At 43.3% G+C, this 17,934-nt stretch overlaps 1 protein-coding gene across 1 annotated transcript in view; it reads right to left on the reverse strand.

Annotated features, from left to right (window-relative positions):
* Positions 1–17,934, reverse strand: part of SF3B4 (splicing factor 3b subunit 4) — a 207,389-nt gene that overhangs the window by 33,421 nt on the left and 156,034 nt on the right. The gene's annotated exons all lie outside the window — the stretch shown is intronic.

Below are 17,934 nucleotides of genomic sequence, written 5' to 3' on the forward strand. Positions count from 1 at the left end.
CCTCCTCCCTCTACTGTAACTCCCTTCACCAACTTAGTTGGCTAGAGCTACCTGACCTCCTCACCTACACCTAGCTCATCCAAGCACACAAACTCATTCACAACCCATCTCTCTGCCCTTCCTTAGCAAACACCTTTGAAATGCACAAGCCAGATAAATCACTAAGATCTAATTGCCAAAACCTAATTAAATTGCATAAACCTTCACGTGCAGCTGGGAATCACCTGGTGTCCTTCTCTCTAGCATGCCTCTGGAACTCCCTCCCTCTATCCGCACCATCAACAGTCTTTCCTTATCCAAAACCTCTCTGCACTATCACCTTACTTCTGAATGGAAATGCTCTTGCTCTCATCCAACCTAAACTTAGACTATTCTGTTAATTCTTCTTAACATTTCTTGCCAATCACTACCTAGTACAGCTCTCCATCCTCTGTGATGTTACTTACCTACAACTGAAAGATCCTTCTGAATGGAAACGCTCTTGCTCGCATCCAACCTAAATTCAGACTATTCTGTTCTCTTAATTCCTCCTAACACATTTCTTGCCAATCACTACCTACTATAATACTTCATCTGGTGATGTTATTTACCTACAACTGAAGGATCCCCCATCACAATCTCAAAAAAAAAATGTTTTTGTATTTACAAACTGAATGATTCTTGCTGAATAATGCTTTTTTTGAATTGTATATCTTTTCCTTTTTTGCATTATGTTAACACTTTGAAAAATGGATATGTGTACACATGATAAGTATTTGTACTTGGCTTTACTATGTATTACTATGGATTTTACACTACCTCCCTATGTATCTGTATTTTTTTTCTGGAGCTTTTCTAACTAGGACTCCATTGGAAATGGGCTCCTGCAGCCCAATGGACTATCCTGGAAAACAAATATATATATATATATATATATATATATATATATATATATAAAACACTTCCTCACTTCCTTTAGGTCACAGTTAGTGTAAATGAATCGCCAGTAACATCCAAAATTATTTGTAAACCTCAGGAAAAACAGCTAGCGATACAAACCTCAGCCAAAGAAGTCACTATTGTTTGCCAAGAAATACAGAGTTCTATGTCAAAAGATGACAAATTCTTTATTGTAGGTAAGCGCTTTTGTGGTGCTGCTCACACCACTTCATCAGACCTTTTACAACCATGCATCACAGTACTCTATATTTTATACAAAAATTTGAATCAGCCCATTAACTTGATTCAATTGGTTCAATTAAATAAATGAACTTGTTAATAACTCATGAAAACCTTCTATCAAAGTTATGCATAGGGTGCACAAGCTCAAACTACTATAAAAACATATATAAGAAATGCATATATAACAAATGTGTACGAGTGTAAAGACACAATAAAACTCATAAAAACCACTTATAAAACTCATGTATGCATACTTTTAGACCAGTGCATTCATACAAAGATAAAAAACAAATACAAACATTTCTCTCTTTCTGCACCTAACCAAACTACTATAAAAACATATATAAGAAATGCATATATAACAAATAAAGTACAGTTGTGTACACTTACCATAAATGTAGATGTTAGAGTGTATTCACTGTTGCAGTCATTAGATTTGGGTAATCCTGCTGGCAGGTTGCCCTCAGCTGGCCTGAATTCCAAAGTCTTGGGTCCTGCATCGGCTGCTGTCGCCCTTCCCTGACGTCAGGTCATCAGGGGTATAAAAGAAGCAGCTGACGCCATTTTCTTCAGTTTTTCTTGCCCCAGATGTCAGGTGCCCCCTAAAAGGGTAGCCAAACTTTATATAAATATATCAATAAATGCACCAATATAAATTTTACCTTCCTCTATAAGCAAATACACCACATAGGTTGTATAAATCAGAGAAGGAAAGATAAGATCCATAGTAAAAAGGGGGATGGCGGGTGGGTAACCTGGACTGCAACAGTGAATACACTCGAACATCTGCATTTAAGTGCACACAACCGTACTATGTTCTTCGTGTTTCACTGTTGCAGTCACTACATTTGGGTAGAGTCCCAAAGCTATGGTTGGGAGGCTGGAGCTAAACAGTATTAGGAGTGGCTATGAGGCCCTGCAGAACTGCGGTGGCAAAGCCTGCCCTGGATTGAGTGGCAGATGATAATGCTTTGTGAAGGTGTGCACTGAACTCCAAGTAGCCGCCTCTAAAATGTCTCTGGTTGGTACTCCCCTAAGAAAGGCTGCTGAAGTGGCTGCAGCTCTGGTGGAATGTGGCCTAATGCCCTTAGGCACTGGCTTGCCATGGTGCAAATAGCAGAAACAAATGCAGTGGCCTATCCACTTAGAAATAGTCTGCTTTGAGATAGCCTTTCCTTGTGATCCTGCAGCATATACCACTAGTAATTGCTCTGTTTTCCTGAAAGCTTTGGTTCTGTCCAAGTAGAATCTAAGCTGTCTGTGTATGTACAGAGTGCAGAATTCTCTCCCCCTTGTTCTGTGGATTTGGATAAAAAGTTGGCAGATGAATAGCTTGGTTAACAGCCACACTGGACACCACTTTAGACATAAATGTTGGGTTTGTCCTCAGAGAGACCCTGTCTGGATAAAAAATGATAAAAGGTTCCACAGCCATGAGCACCTGTACCTCTGAAACTCGTCTTGCGGAAGTAATTGCTAGGAGCAGAGCGGTTTTCCAAGATAAAAACTTTATATCAGCAGTAGAAGCTGGCTCAAAAGGAGGCAGGGTGAGCTTTTCCAAGACATAGTTGAGGTCCCATGCAGGTATTGGTGGTCTCCTTTGAGGCCTTAAATTTTTGGCTCTTCTGAGGTACTGCTTTAATAAAGGATGAGAAAAAAAATTGGTGGCTCTGTATTGTAATGAGCTGAAATGGCAGAGGCATGAATTTTAATTGATGAAAAAGATAGGCCTTTGTCCAGCATCATCTCAGTTAAGTATTGCAAAATCTGAGGAATATTTGGTACAGTTGTATCAGTTCCTTGTGCCTGGTTCCAAGCACAGAATCTCTTCCATTTTCCAACATAAGACTTTCTAGTACTACGCCTTCTGGCTTCCAGAATGACATCATCACAGCTTTACTGAGAGGTGTTTTTTGTATGACTACATTATCCGCCATGCTGCCAGGTTTAATGTCCTGAGTTGGCTGTGCAGGATCTGACTGTTTTGCTGGGACAGAAGACAAGGTATTTGAGGTAAGGTCCAAGCTGGGCATAGAGACAAGTTCCTTAGGATTGGATACCAGTACTGGCGGGGTCAGTCTGGGGCAATCAGTATAATCTTTGGCTTCTCCTGTCTGACCTTTAGGAGTGCCTTGGGGAGGAGAGGCAGTGGAGGAAAGGCATATAGTGATAGTTTTTTCCAGCTGAGAGAAAGAGCGTCCACTTTCCATGCTTGTCTGTGATAAGTCCTTGTGCAGAATATTTTTAGTTGGTATTTGTGAGGGGAGGCAAATAGATCTATGTCCAGGCATCCCCATTTCCTTGTTATCATGTTGAAGACTTGTGGATCCAGCTGCCACTCGTGGGGACCCATGAGGTTTCTGCTTAGTTCGTCTGCCAGAGTATTTTCCTTTCCTGGCAGGAATTGTGCCTGCAGATGTACTTGGCAAGTCAAAGCTGTGTCCCACAATGTCATGGCTAGTCTGCAAAGGGGGTAAGAATGTGTGCCCCCTGCTTGTTTATATACCACATGACCGTGGTGTTGTCTGTCTATCAGTAGTTGCCCCAGATGAAGTAGGTCTTGAAGGCTGTCAGGGCATTTTGAACAGCTAGCATCTCTTTTTGATTGATATGTAGATGCATTTGGTTTGAGGTCCATGTGCCCTGAATGCATCTTCCTGCCATGTGGGCCCCCCAGGCATAATCTGATGCATCCGTTGTTAGTGTCTGCCTGATTGGGGGTAATGAGAATGGCTGTCCCTTGTTCTGGTGGCAATCCTTTGCCCACCATCGAAACTCCTGTTGCAGGCAGGGAATAAGAGTAATCATTGTTTCCAGGCTGTGGCAATGTTGAGTCCAAACACTTTTTAGGTACCATTGAAGTTTCCTCAGATGTTGAAGAAGAATGTCCTTGTTCTCTGCTTGAATTAGACAGTCATCCAAGTAAGGATATATTTGTATTCCTCTTTGTCTGCAGAATGCAATTACTGGTGCCAGGCACTTGGTAAAGACCCTGGGCGCAGTAGATAAGCCAAAGGGCAGTGCAGAGAATTGGTAATGCATTGAACCAGCCTTGAATCTGAGGTATCTTCTGCACGATTGTCTGATTGGAACATGCAGGTATGCCTCTTTTAGGTTTAAAGTCACAAGCCAAGCATTCTTGTCCAGCATGGACAGAAGCTGTTGCAAAGTCAATATTTTGAATTTTGGAATATCCAGGAATGTGTTCAGAATAGATAGGTCCAGTATCAGCCTCCAGGCCTTGTCCTTTCTGGGTACCAAGAACAGTCTTGAGTAAAGTCCTTGTCCCTGCTCTTACTCTGGTACTTGCTGAAAGGCCCCCCATGTCCATGAGGGATGAAACTTGTTTTTGTGCCTCTGCCCTTTGATTTTTGGCAGATCTGGCCAGCCGTTTGCTTTTGGCAGAGTATGGAAATGGAATTTGTAGCCCTGTGACACTATATTTAGAATCCACTTGTCCTGGGTTATAATGTGCCAATTTTAGGCAAAAAGTGATAATTTTCCCCCTAAGGGTGCTGCCAGAAGATAAGTGCTTGGTGCAGGCTGGGGAAAGTCATTGGGACTGCTTTCTGTATGTTTGTGCTTTATCTTCTCCAGCTTTGGAGGTAGAAGAACCCCATTGTTTTGACCTATAAGAACGTTGCGCCTAGGATCTGCCCCTTTGAGGTCTGTCTGACACAGGAAAGGACCAATTTTTTGTAGGCCAGTGTCTACTAAACCTAGGTGGCTGTACTTGTAAAAAATCTTTAACAGTTTGCATAGATTTAGCTTTGTCTTCCATTTTCTTTAACACCTCTTCTGCCTTAACACCAAACAAAGTATCATGCTGTAAAGGTGCATCTAGTAACTTAACTTTAACATGATCAGGCAGATTTTGTTCCTTTACCAAGCATGCTTCCTAATTACAGAATCCGTAACTGCGGCCCTGCAGGAGGCCTCCAAAGAATCAAAACCACACTGCAAAGTATGCTTTCCACCTTGTTCAGCTGCATGCAATAAAATCCTGCATTTCCTTGTTTTCAGCACATTCAGAATTTAACATCATTTTCTGTTTAAGCAATCCCATGAGATGTTGCTGATACCTGAGCATATGAAACTGACAGTTTAAGGCCCTTATAGCCAAAGGTGCAGATGTGTAAACCTTTTTCCCCCCATCTATCCAGTGCCCTTGAATCTCTGTCAGAGGGGGTTGGGTTTTTTGCTGTCGAGGCCTTAACTCCCTTTAGACCCTGCGAAATAGTTTCTGGGTCAGCAGCAGGGTTTTTTAAAAAGAAATTTGTGCGAGTCAGGAACCCTGTAATATCTGTCAGGCTTAACAGGAGCTGGAGGTAAGGAGTCAGGGGTCAAACTAGACTTTGAAAACACATCATCTACAATGTCTAACACAGGGGGAATGGCTAGAGGCCTGTGCTATGGTAGTAAAAGGAAATCCCTGAGCCTCTTTTTAGATTCTGAAAAATCTTGGCTTTCCCTGTGAAAATGCTCCCTCATGGTATGCAAGGTTTCCCCCAAAGGAATAATCCTCAGGAGGGGATGCTGAAGGTATAGATTCTTCAGCATCAGAATTCTCATAGGGGGGTAAAGAATATCCCTGATCAGAAGAGGAATCAGAAGAAATAGAAACCTGATCTGAAGATTCATAGTCAGTGTCTTGCCTAGGCCTCTTATCAGGAGGGGGATGGGAAACCCTGATCAAGGTAATCAGGTCTTCGACCATTATGATCATCTGTTTTTTGGGCATAGAGGCCTGTACACGTGGCTCATGAGTTTGTTTCTTTGCTTTAGAAGATGCTTTGTCTTTGAAGCTGAAGTCGTTTTAATGTAAAGATGTTGAGGTCTGAATACACCCTCAGAAGCCGGTGCCTGCTCAGCGGCTCCGGACCCATCAGAGGAATTAGCGTCCGAGGCTCCAATACTTTGAGTATTCAGCGGCATGGCCGACTCCATGTGGGAGTCGGTAGTGGCCTGCGACTCTAAAGTAGCGGGTGTCAGTGGGCTGCGAAAGCGCCTCACTGAGAACCAACGAACCGGCAACTGGCTTAGGAGAAGCTTTGTTGTCGGTTTTGGGCCTCAGTTGTTTTTCTCTATCCTTTTCTTTGCGTTTTTTTGTAAACTCCGGTAGTCGGATGGCTATCCGACTACATTTTAGGATAATTAAACCTGCTACTAAAATACGTTAAAGCAAAATTATACCGACGCTTAATAGTGCGTTGGTTAAATCTAGCACAAAACCGACAACCAGTAACGTTATGATCAGGGCCTAGGCAAGGAATACAGTAAGAATGAATATCCTTATGAGGTATTTGCTTTCCACAAGTAATACAATTATTAACTTCTTCTGACGTCGGTCTGGAGCAAGAAAAAAGTTTCCCCAACGGGGTACTTGGCTTTATTGAAGACTTCGGTTCTGAAACTCAAACACGAAAATTTCAGGAGGCGGCCGACCAGCACTTGCGAAAAGCTTCTGCTTCGAGCACCGCTTGGCAAGAAAGACTGAAGAAAATGGCGTTGGCTGCTTCTTTTATACACCTGACGTCAGGGAAGGGGCGAGAGCAGCCGACGCAGGACCCAAGACTTTGGAATTCAGGCCGGCTGAGGGCAACCTGCCAGCAGGATTATCCAAATGTAATGACTGCAACAGTGAAACACTAAGAACATCCATATGTGTATGAATGTAAAAACACACTAAAAACACTTAAAACTCATGTATGCATACTTTTAGACCAGTGCACTTGTACAAAAATAAAAATATAAAACAAATACATACAAACATTTCTCTCTTTCTGCACCTAACCAGAAGGGTGCTTAGGTATTATTTATTATATAACAGTTCCAAATAACTTTTGTATGATCAAATCAAAGGCCTATTCCGCAAGACAGGCTTAAGGGGAATTCTATCGTTTAGCCCCTGACCCCTGTCTGGCTCTCAAGCTAATAATCTAACATGTCTCAGAAGTCTCAGTTCTGTTTATTTTGTCTCTCCCTCTATCATTTTCTCTTATTGATTCCATCACTTGGAAGCTAAATGTATGCTCTGGCCTCTTACTTTACACATGCTTAGCGAATGCATTTGTCACATTCTGGTTCCTAATGTATAATAAATGTTCGTGTATTCTGAATCTCATTTCCTTGTTGGTTTTTCCTACATAGAAACTTGAACAAACATTACTGCTATATATACTATGTTCTTGCTATTACAGGTAGCTTGAACATTGAACACATATTCTCTACCTGTGTCAGGGTGCATGAAATTATTACCAGCATCTATGTATCTGCACTGATTACATCTAGTGCATGGTAATGTGCCCTTTTTGATAGCAACGTTTCTGCTTGATGTTGCTTTGGCTACTATGGGATGACATAAGTGTCTCTTCAGAGACTTTTTTTTTAAAGGAGAAACTTGTTTTTTCTCCTACTATCTCCCTTATGTTGGGATCATGTGTCAAAATGGGCCAGTGCTTCTTAATGACTCCTGTTATTAGGGACATATTACTTGAATATTGGGTAGGTACTTTCAGGGCTTTCTTTTTTACTATAGGGTTCATAGTTGTATTATTCCTATTATCAGAAAAGTAGGGCTTCCCAGTAGTGTCTCTTAACTTGGCACTCTCATCTATTATGTCAGTTGTAATATGGTCAGTGTAACCGCTCTCTCTAAATCTCTGTCTCAGGTCAGTGATCTCTTGGTCAAAGTCCTCGTCCCTTGCTGTTAACCTAGATGCTCTCAATGTTTGACCTTTTACAACATTTTTAACAATGTGTCCATGGTGCATGCTCCCTTGATACAAAATGGTATTTCTATGACATTCCTTACGATACAACTTAACAGTTATTTGGCCCTCTTTTGTCTTAAGCACCTTCACATCTAAAAACTCCACTTCCTTATCTGAAATCTTCATTTCAAAGGTTAGAAAGGATGTATTGGTGTTAGCATTATGGTAAAACCTATCAAGTTCTTCCTGGCTACCATTCCAGAACAAAAAAAGGTAATCTACAAAACGCTTGTAGAATATTATCTGGTTGCAAGTGCCATTACTTATACTGTATTTGCCCATAAGACCATGACTAAATTTGCGTAGCTGTTGGCACTGAAGTGCCCATGGCCACCCCTTCTTTTTGTAAATACAAAACATGGTCAAATAACATAACATCGTTTATGAGCACCTGCTCCATCAAGAGACAAATTAATTCTATTTTTGTCTGTGTGCCATCCTTTGTTAAATATTCCCTTAGTATATCAACCCCCAAGTCATTGGGAATTGATGTGAAAAGGGAACGAACATCCAACTTCACATTATCCAGATTTAAGTTAGTACTTTTCAAAAAATCATACAATTGGTTTAAGAACAGTTTGGTATCCCTTAAAATAGTTACATCCTTATCTACTAATGGTCTTATTTTCTCCAAATATATGGATATCAGTTCTGTTGCCCAATTCTTACCGGAGACTATGGGTCTTAGGGGGGAGTTCGCTGGGTCCTTGTGTATTTTGGGAACCCCTTGAATAATAGGGGTAAGGGGGCTATTCACTTTAAAGTAATTATACAAGTCTTCAGTTATCCAACTGTCTAGTAAACACTCATATAATGTACCTACCATAACGTTCCATGTTAGCTGTCTTCTTCTCGCCTTCTTTCTTGCTGGTTGGGTTCGGAGCTGATCCTCGGCTCCGACTCGGCCATCTTCAAAAGCTCGAGAGCTGCTTACTGGCTCAAGGCCACCCCCTATCCCATGATGCCTGGCGCTAGATACCCAGATCTCGTTTGGCAAGTCTAACTGCCAATGTAAAAAGGAAAGAATCCTATCCTATAATCTATAAAGCCTACCAGTGAGGCTACTAGGCAGAGAGGAACAGCCAGAGAAGACTCAGCCAGTGAAAAACCATAAAGAACTCTTCTCGGTTCACTAGGATAGGGGAATGGAGGGTAGGACGCAAGAAAGAAGGCGAGAAGAAGACAACTAACATGGAATGTTATGGTAGGTACATAACTTCTTTATGTTAAGTTCTCTACCTTGCCTTCATTCTTGCTGGTTGGGACAGTGTCCCTAGCACCTAAAAACCTGGGTGGCTCATCGGAGCAAACTCTTCAGAACCGTGGAACCAAAATCAGCTCTGCTCCTGGAGACCACATCCACTTTATAATGTGAAATGAAAGTATGTGGGTTGGCCCACGTAGCAGCTGCACAAAGAGTCCATGGTCAACCTAGCCTGAAAGGAGACAGAAGTGGCTAAAGCTCTGGTGGAATGACCTTTAGGTTTGACAGGCCACTCTGTTCCTCAGTTGACAGATAAATGTGATAATCGTAGTCAACCATCTAGATAAGGTTACTTTTGAGACTGGAAGGCCTTGTTTACCCTGAGCATAACAGAGAAAAAGTTGGTCCGACTTCCTGATGTCCTTAGTTCTGTGCAAATAAAAGCGTAGCTGCCTATGAACATCTAATTGATGCAATTTATATTCTGCCCTGCTGGAGTGGTTGGGAAAAAACACAGGAAGGTCTATGGACTGATTCAAGTTACTTTCTGAAGAAACCTAAGGAAGGAAGGAAGGGTTAGTCCTGAGAGTATCCCTGTCATTGTGGAACACTAGGTACGGAGGACGAGTACAAAGAACCTGAAGTTCCGAAACTCTTCTGGCTGAAGTAATAGCTATCAGAAAGAGGGTTTTCCAAGATAAAAACTTCAAGGAACAGGATGCTGCAGGTTTCGAAGGGGGGCAAAATTAGAGAAGCTAAAATCAAATTTAGATCCCACGGAGGGGGAGGATCTCTCACCGGGGGCCTGAGCAGTGTGGTCCCTTTGAGAATGGCTTTACATAGCTTATGAGACATGATATTATTTTCCAACAGGCCAATGTGAAAATTTGAGATTATAGCTAACCGAACTCTAATTGTAGCGGAAACGGAACCAGCATGAAAGAGTTCCGCAAGAAATTCCAAAATATGGTGTACAGGGGCTGAAAAAGGGTCTATATTCTTGGCCTCTGCCCAGGAAGAAAAACGTTTCCACTTACTAGCGTTTTTTTAGTGGTAGACTTGTGCGACGATAAGATAATTTCGTGCACAGAGGGGGAGATATCAGGAAGCCTGGCTAATGTCGGAAGTGGAGCAACCAAGAAGTGAGCTGGAGAGATTGCAGGTATTGATGCAGCCCGCCCGATAGATGGATCAGGAGGTCCGGAACTAGGTCCAGAGTCCAAGGCTGCTTGAGAAGATGATGATGCAGGAATGGGAACCATATCTGTCGAGGCCAGTACGGAGCAATGAGGATCATTTTGCAACCCAATGCGGTAGCTTTCTGTATTAGCTTGGGAATTAAGGGAAACAGAGGGAATGCATAAAGAAGTCCCTGAGGATAATCGTGGACTAGAGTGTCTCTGGGGGAATGTCCGGGAAGGAGAGAGAAGAAATTGCTGCACTTGCTGTTGAAGGGAGCTGCAAAAAGGTCGCAGCAAGGCTGACCCCATTTGTGGAGGATTTGGTCTGCAACTACCTGATACAGAGACCACTCGTGAGGCATGAGAATTGCTCTGCTGAGCCTGTCTGCTATGACGTTGGACTTCCCAGGGATGTGCGTTGCGATCAGAAACCGTTGGGAAGAGATCACCCATTGCCAGAGTCTGAGTGCCTCTCGACATAGGGGTTAGGACCTGGTTCCGCCCTGCTTGTTGATGTACCATACTACTGACATATTGTCCATTTGAATTGCAATGGTCCCGGTAGGAAGAGTCTCCTGAAGAGCTTGCAACGCTAGAAGCACGGCCCTCATCTCCAAGACGTTTATATGCAGATGGTACTCGTGAGGTTGTCAGATGCCTTGGACTGTCCTGCCCTGATAATGCCCCCACCCAATCAGGGAGGCATCCGTGGTTACCGTAGCAACCAGAGGTTATGGGACAAAGGGTCTGCCTTGAGGCAGTGATGTGGAGACAATCCACCATGCAAGGTGCTTTTTGCATGCTTCTGTGATCATAATCATGTGAGACATAGGAAGCTGCTGGAAGGACCATTGGGTGAAGAGAAGCCACTGGAGAATCCTCATGTGAAAACGAGCTAGAGGAACGAGCATGATTGCTGCTGCCATGAGACCTAGAGATTGGAGGACGAACCTGGCTTGAATTCTTCTGCATACTAATGAGACCTGCACATGTTGGCAAATTACTTGTATTCTGTCTGGTGGGAGGCTCACCAACATGTCCTTTGTATTTAAATTTGCGCCTATAAAAGTGATAAACTGACAGGGCGACAATGCAGATTTTTCAAAATTTATTGTGAGACCTAGCCTGGAGCAAGTCTGGATAGTGTAGTCTCTGGCTAGCAGAAGTTGGTGCCTGGTGGAAGCAGTAAGGAGCCAGTCGTCTAGATATGGAAACATCTGGAATCCTAACCGTCTGAAATGAGCGGTAACTACTGCCATACATTTGAACACCCTGGGGGCTGTGGTGAGACCAAAGGGCAGAGCTCTGAATTGATAATGACTGGCTCCCAGCCGGAAGCGGAGGAATCTTCTGGAGCGCTTGTCCATTTTGATGTGGTAATACGCATCCTGAAGATCTATAGAGCACATCCAGTTGTCCTGACCCAGAAAGGGTAGAATGGACTGTAGCGTCACCATCCGAAACTTGGTTCTTCAGACTTGTTTAGTCTGCTGAGATCCAGAATTGGTCTCCAGTCCCCCATCTTTTTTGGTACCAAAAAGAACCTCGAGTAAGTTCCGGATTCTTGCTGGTCTGCTGGGACTTTCTGGATGACTCTCTTTCTTAGCAGTTTTGAAATTTCTTGGACTGCTTGATCCCTTAGACTGGGTGGAACATTTGGAAGGGACTTGTTTGACAGTAAGGGAGGGCGCACAAAAGGAATTTTGTAGCCTCCGGATATAAGGGACTGTACCCACTTGTCTCGAGTCATCTCTTGCCAGGCTTTTGGGTACAGTGATAATCTTCCCCCGACTGCTTCCAGAAGTGGGCAGCCGTGCAACCATTCAGGGATGCTGAAAGGGTTTGTCAGAGAAGGATTGTCTGCTGCCCTGGTTTTGTGGACCCCCTCTGCCATGGGGGCGGCGTCTGTTATTGTTCCCTCCTCTGCCCCTGGACGGAAACTCACCATGTGTGTCCAGCAAGGCTCCCTGGGATTTCTGGAACCACATCTTTCCACTCTTCTGACCTTTGGGATAGGGTCTGGACGGAGTGGAAAAAAGGACTCCCTCCGCAGAGAGTCTTGCCTTCCTGCTCACACCTGGTAAGGGTATCCTTCACCTGTGATCCAAAAAGAGCGGATCCATCAAAGGGGGTATTGGTGAAAGACGCTCTGAACGGTTCCGCAAAGTTACATAGACACATCCAAGCGTGCCTCCTCAGGGCAACGCCTGTGCATGCGGCTCTACTCGCACCATCGGTGGCATAAGATATGAGCCTCATGGAGGAGTTCACCACTGAATTTAGAGTCGCCAGCTGGGAAGCCATCGTAGCCTGAGCCCCCTCAGCTGATGGATCTTGGAGGGTATCTCCAAGCTCTTTAAGGAGATCCCTCTGAAGACGAGTGAAGTGGCACAAATAATTCAGGGACCTCATGGAGAAGGTCGCTGAAGCGAACATCCGCTTCCCGTATCCGTCCATCGTCCTAGACTCCTTATTAGGAGAATGAACAGATGAAGAAGTTTCGGCCAACTCCTTTTTCGTGGCCGCTGCAACCACCATGGCATCGACGGGGACACTCTTCGTCAAAAATTGTTTGTCCTCTGGAGCTGTTATGAATTTAGCAGGTCTCCTAGGGGTTGGTTCCACGGAATCTGGAGCCGACCACACCCTTCGAGCCATGACAGATATCAGTGGGTCGAAGGGCGGAGACACCCAGGAGTTGGAGGGTCGGGAGCCAAATGCATCCAGGAATACCGACTCGTCCTCAGAAGGGGCTAGAGTGGTCCAGTTCCCCCCTCTGCCTAAGCATCTCAAGGATGTCTGAAAAGGAGACATCTTCAGAGGGGGCATCTAGGGGACCCTTCCGAATCCTCCAAGTCGGTATCTGAGGTGACAGACTCAGGGGAGTCAACATGCTTCCTCTTGCATTTTCTCTTGCGAGGTGGCTCCTCTGAATGATCAGGGGAGGCCTTGGAAGAGGATGATACACCCAAAGGGATGTCCTGGAGCACTGGAGCCCCACGCTTGGGGTCTGGAAGAGGGGCAGAGGCTGACGCAGGCACCATAGGGGGAGGAGCCGATGGGGTCGATCGTGGGGCTGACTCCGGGGCCAGCACACTCCTCATCACCTCAAAGGCGTCCCTGCCTGGATGCAGAGAGAGCTCCGGTTCTGAAGAAATCGGAATCCCGCCCCGCACCGAGAGGGACAGCTCCGAGGCTGATGTGGGAGCCGAGCTCACCTGAGCCGAAGCCCCGAGGGGAAGAATGGGGTCGGACAAGGGTCCGATGCCACTCGCCCCCTCGGAGCCGACGAGGGAGTCTCGGCGCCCAAATCCCTCCAGGGACGGTACCATGGAAGGGATCGAAGCCGACGACTGAACCGAAAGACAAGGTATCGGAGCCGACGGTTCCACGACTCGAACCCCAACGAACTCCGGCTCAAAGGAGTTGGAGGAGGAATATCTGTAGACGTGGGTGGAGCCGCCCCATGATGAGGGGGGCTGGATAACATTTTTGCTAGGGCCGGCAATTTTATAGTCTACTGACCACTCTTTCCACATCATGGTCTGAAAGTCTCGAGGACCGAGAAGACTAGGATGAGTGGTGACTACGCTCTGATTGGAGCAAAGGTGATCGCTGAGCCGAACGTAACGACTCCAGAGTAGGAGACCTAGATCTTTTTCTACTCCCAGACGGCTCCGAGGAACGTGTCGGGGCTGACTGGGAGGGAGAAACCTCGGTTCCAGCCAGAACAGAGATAGATAGTACCATTTCACCCAGCGACGGCTCTGAACTGGGAGCCGAAGGTTTAGGTGTCTTAGAAGATTTAACTGGCTGAGCCTTAGCCGGTGAATCTTGGGGCTTAAGTAAACTCCTCAGGATCAACTTGTTTTTGCACTTCTGCAGGACTCTTGGACTAAATGCGTGGCAAATTGAGCAAGAGTCCTGCAGGTGCACGGCACCCAGACAATAAACACAAGAAGTGTGCTCATCTGTCAGAGACATCTTCTGACAGCATGAGTCACACTTTTTGAATCCGGACGGCTTGGGATACTTGGACATCCTGAAAGGAAACCAAGGAAAAAACCCAGACACCGAAGTTAAGGTTAAAATACCACAAATACAACTACTACTACAAGAAGTATAACTAAACTAGCTAATAAATACTATAAACAACTATTAACTATTTTTTTTTTTTTTTTTTTTAAGAGAGAAAGACAGAAATGGTTATTCTCTAACTTAAACGGAAACCTTTTGAGGTAAGGAAAGGACTAGAAGAGGGGGGAGGGGAAACTCTCTAATTAAAACGAGTTTCGAAAAAGGGAAGGAATTCAGATAGAAAACACTAAAATACAATAGTTATAAATAAACTAAAAATGGAATTCTACACTAAACTAACAGTTTTTATGACAGAAAAAACTAGTAATAATAAGTTTTATATGACCTCAGCCAGTAGAACAACCTCGCAGCAGAAGCGGCAAACGAGATCTGGGTATCTAGCGCCAAGTATCATGGGATAGGGGGTGGCCTCGAGCCAGTAAGCAGCTCTCGAGCTTTTGAAGATGGCCGAGTTGGAGCTGATCCCAACCAGCAAGAATGAAGGCGAGATAGACAACTTAACATCACATTTTCCAGTTTCATTAAATGACTTTCCTTCTGTTTAACGGTAATGATTTCATACACTTTTAACATCATTCAACATTTCTTTCATTTTAGTGTGACAGTATCTTTTGTCCAGAATTACTATGGGTCCCCCTTTATCAGGTGGTTTTATTACAATACTTTTTTCATTCTTCAAGTCATTTAAGGCTTTATATTCCCCTCTAGACATGTTATTAAAAAAGGCTGCGCGCTTCTCATTGTCTAATAATTCAAATATTTCTTTTTCACATAAGCTACTAAATACAGCTACAATGGGGTGACTAGGAGGGATGAATGTACTAGGTTTTTAAAGACCGTCATTTCCTGGTCACTATTGTTCCCAAGTCTTAGCAACACATTCCTGCTGAACATTTTCAAGTCTATTATACTGTCTGTTACCTCAGTAGTTTGTGCAGGTATGAATGAAAGGCCTCTGTTCAGTATCTTCATTTCATCCTGAGTCAGTGTTCTACTAGAAAGATTCCAGACTAGGGGGTCTTTCATTCTGTTGCTGTACCATCCCTTCTTTGATGTCCTCTTGTTCAATATTGCCGGCTGCCCTTGTCTTTTGAATCCTCCTCTGCGCCGTGATCTGCCCCTCTGGATCCTTGCTGAGATGGCATTAACTTCGTTGGAAATAGCTGAAAAAAACTTTCTTCCTGGGGAAGTTTTCCCTTCAATAAATCCTTTGTTGAGGTAGATGGTAGTATTGATGGCGGTTTTAAGTTATTTGTGGTCGTTTCCATTGTTTCCTCGCTGTTTATCTTCTCACTTCTACTGTTTTCACTTTGCATAAAAGAAACTGTCTGCTGTTTAGATAAACCAACTGAATTTGCCTTCGGCCTTGCCCCCAAGACGCCCTGTACATTATTTATATGTGATGTCACTGAACTGCCGTCTTCTATATTATTTAAGGTGGTTCCTCTGTTTGCAGGTTCAATATGCGTTCGTGGCCATACGAACACATGGCCTTTCTTAAAATCCCTTCTATCTCATTCTAATTTCCAAATTTCTGCCTATACAGTCTTTTTTCATATAAAGAGACCGAATCCATTATGTTAGCTAATTTCTCATCAACAAGGGCAAATGGATAATCATATAGTTGTTCTTGCTGAGTTAGAATTTTCTCTCTGGTGGTTTCTTCATCTCTTCCTGTATATTCAATAATAAGCCTCATATAATTGAAGCTTAATTCCAAATTGAGTTGTTGCCATTTTGAAAATTTCTGGCATCCTGTCTCCCAGTTTTGGCATTTTTAATATTCTAAGGCCACGAGGTATAACTTTGTATTTCAGGCAAGCTTCCAGGTGGAATCTTTCAGCTCGCAACCTCTATTTTATAAAGTTCATCCTCTAACTAATGAACTTCTCTCATTAAAGAGAAAAAGTCAGTGCCTTTATGCCTTACTTGTAAATCTTCTGAAGGTTGTTCTGTAGCCAATAAAAGATTAATTGTGCACTTCATAAGTCCCATAAAATCCTTTTGTGCTTTGCTGGTTTGTTCTCCACCAGTTCCTGGAGCATATTCCACTTCTATAACATCACTTGTGCTAGTAGTACTGTAACACCTTAGGTTTCCTTCAGCCATCTGGCACTAACCACGACCAACAAAATACAAAATGAACAGTTCCTTTAGGTCACAGTTAGTGTAAATGAATTGCCAGCAACTTTGAAAATTATTTGTAAACCACAGAAAAACAACTAGCAATACAAACCTCAGCCAAAGAAGTCACTATTGTTTGCCAAGAAATACAGAGTTCTATGTCAAAAGATGACCAATTCTGTATTGTAGGTAAGCGCTTTCGTTGTGCTGCTCACACCACTTCATCAGACCTTTAACAACCATGCATCACAGTACTCTATACTTTATACTAAAGTTTTTATCAGCCCATTAACTTGGATTCAATTGATTCAATTAAATAAATTAACTTATTAATGTTGCTCATCTTTCGGCTTTTCCTGGTTAGGGGTCGCCACAGCGGAACTCCGGTCCGCTAATGATTGGCAATAGATTTTCACAAACGCCGAGGTGCCAGCTCAACGTCCAACCTTCAAAGAAGGCACGCCCATTTACGCATGTCTTTCGAATGCCCACCCAACCGCGGGGAGGACATGCACATACAGAAGGCACTTCCCGCACTCCAGCCGAGAATCGAACGGGAGAACCTCTTGCTGTGAGGCAACAACGCTACCGCTGCACCACCACGGACGTAAATAAATTAACTTAAATTAACTTGTTAATAACCCATGAAAACCTTCTATCAAAGCTATGCATAGGGTGCACAAGCTCAAACTACTATAAAAACATATAAGAAATGCATATATAACAAATGTGTACGAGTGTAAAGACACAATAAAAACTCATAAAAAACACTTATAAAACTATGCATACTTTTAAACCAGTGCATTCATACAAAGATAAAAAACAAATACATACAAACATTTCTCTCTTTCTGCACCTAACCAGAAGGGTGCTTAGGTACTATTTATTATATAACTGTTCCAAATAACTTTTATATGATCAAATCAAAGGCCTATTCTGCAAGACAGGCTTAAGGGGGATTCTATCGTTTAGCCCCTGACCCCTGTCTGCTCTCAATCTAATAATACAACGTGTCTCAGAAGTCTCAATTCTGTTTATTATTATATATATATATATATATATATATATATATATATATATATATATATATATGTATATTTTTTTTTGTTGGAGCTAGAAATGGCCCCCCAAAAGACGAAGGCAACATACCCTATAGAATAAGCTTATTACAGCATTTAACGATGGTGGTTGATCACTTTACAAACGTCACATTCTTCCTGTAAGTGGAGTGGACCCAGACAATAAACACAAGTGAATCACTTAAGGGAATTTTATGACTACATTTACAGCACTTTTTGAAGCCAGCTAGCTTATCCGCTTTCTCAGCCATACCTGAAAATATTAAATTAATAAAGGATAGTGCGTTTTTTGGGGGGGGGGGGGGAGATACAAG

The sequence above is a fragment of the Protopterus annectens genome, chromosome 8.part0, assembly GCF_019279795.1.
Source record: "Protopterus annectens isolate FY-2018-M chromosome 8.part0, PAN1.0, whole genome shotgun sequence".
In the NCBI taxonomy this organism is placed as follows: domain Eukaryota; kingdom Metazoa; phylum Chordata; order Ceratodontiformes; family Protopteridae; genus Protopterus; species Protopterus annectens.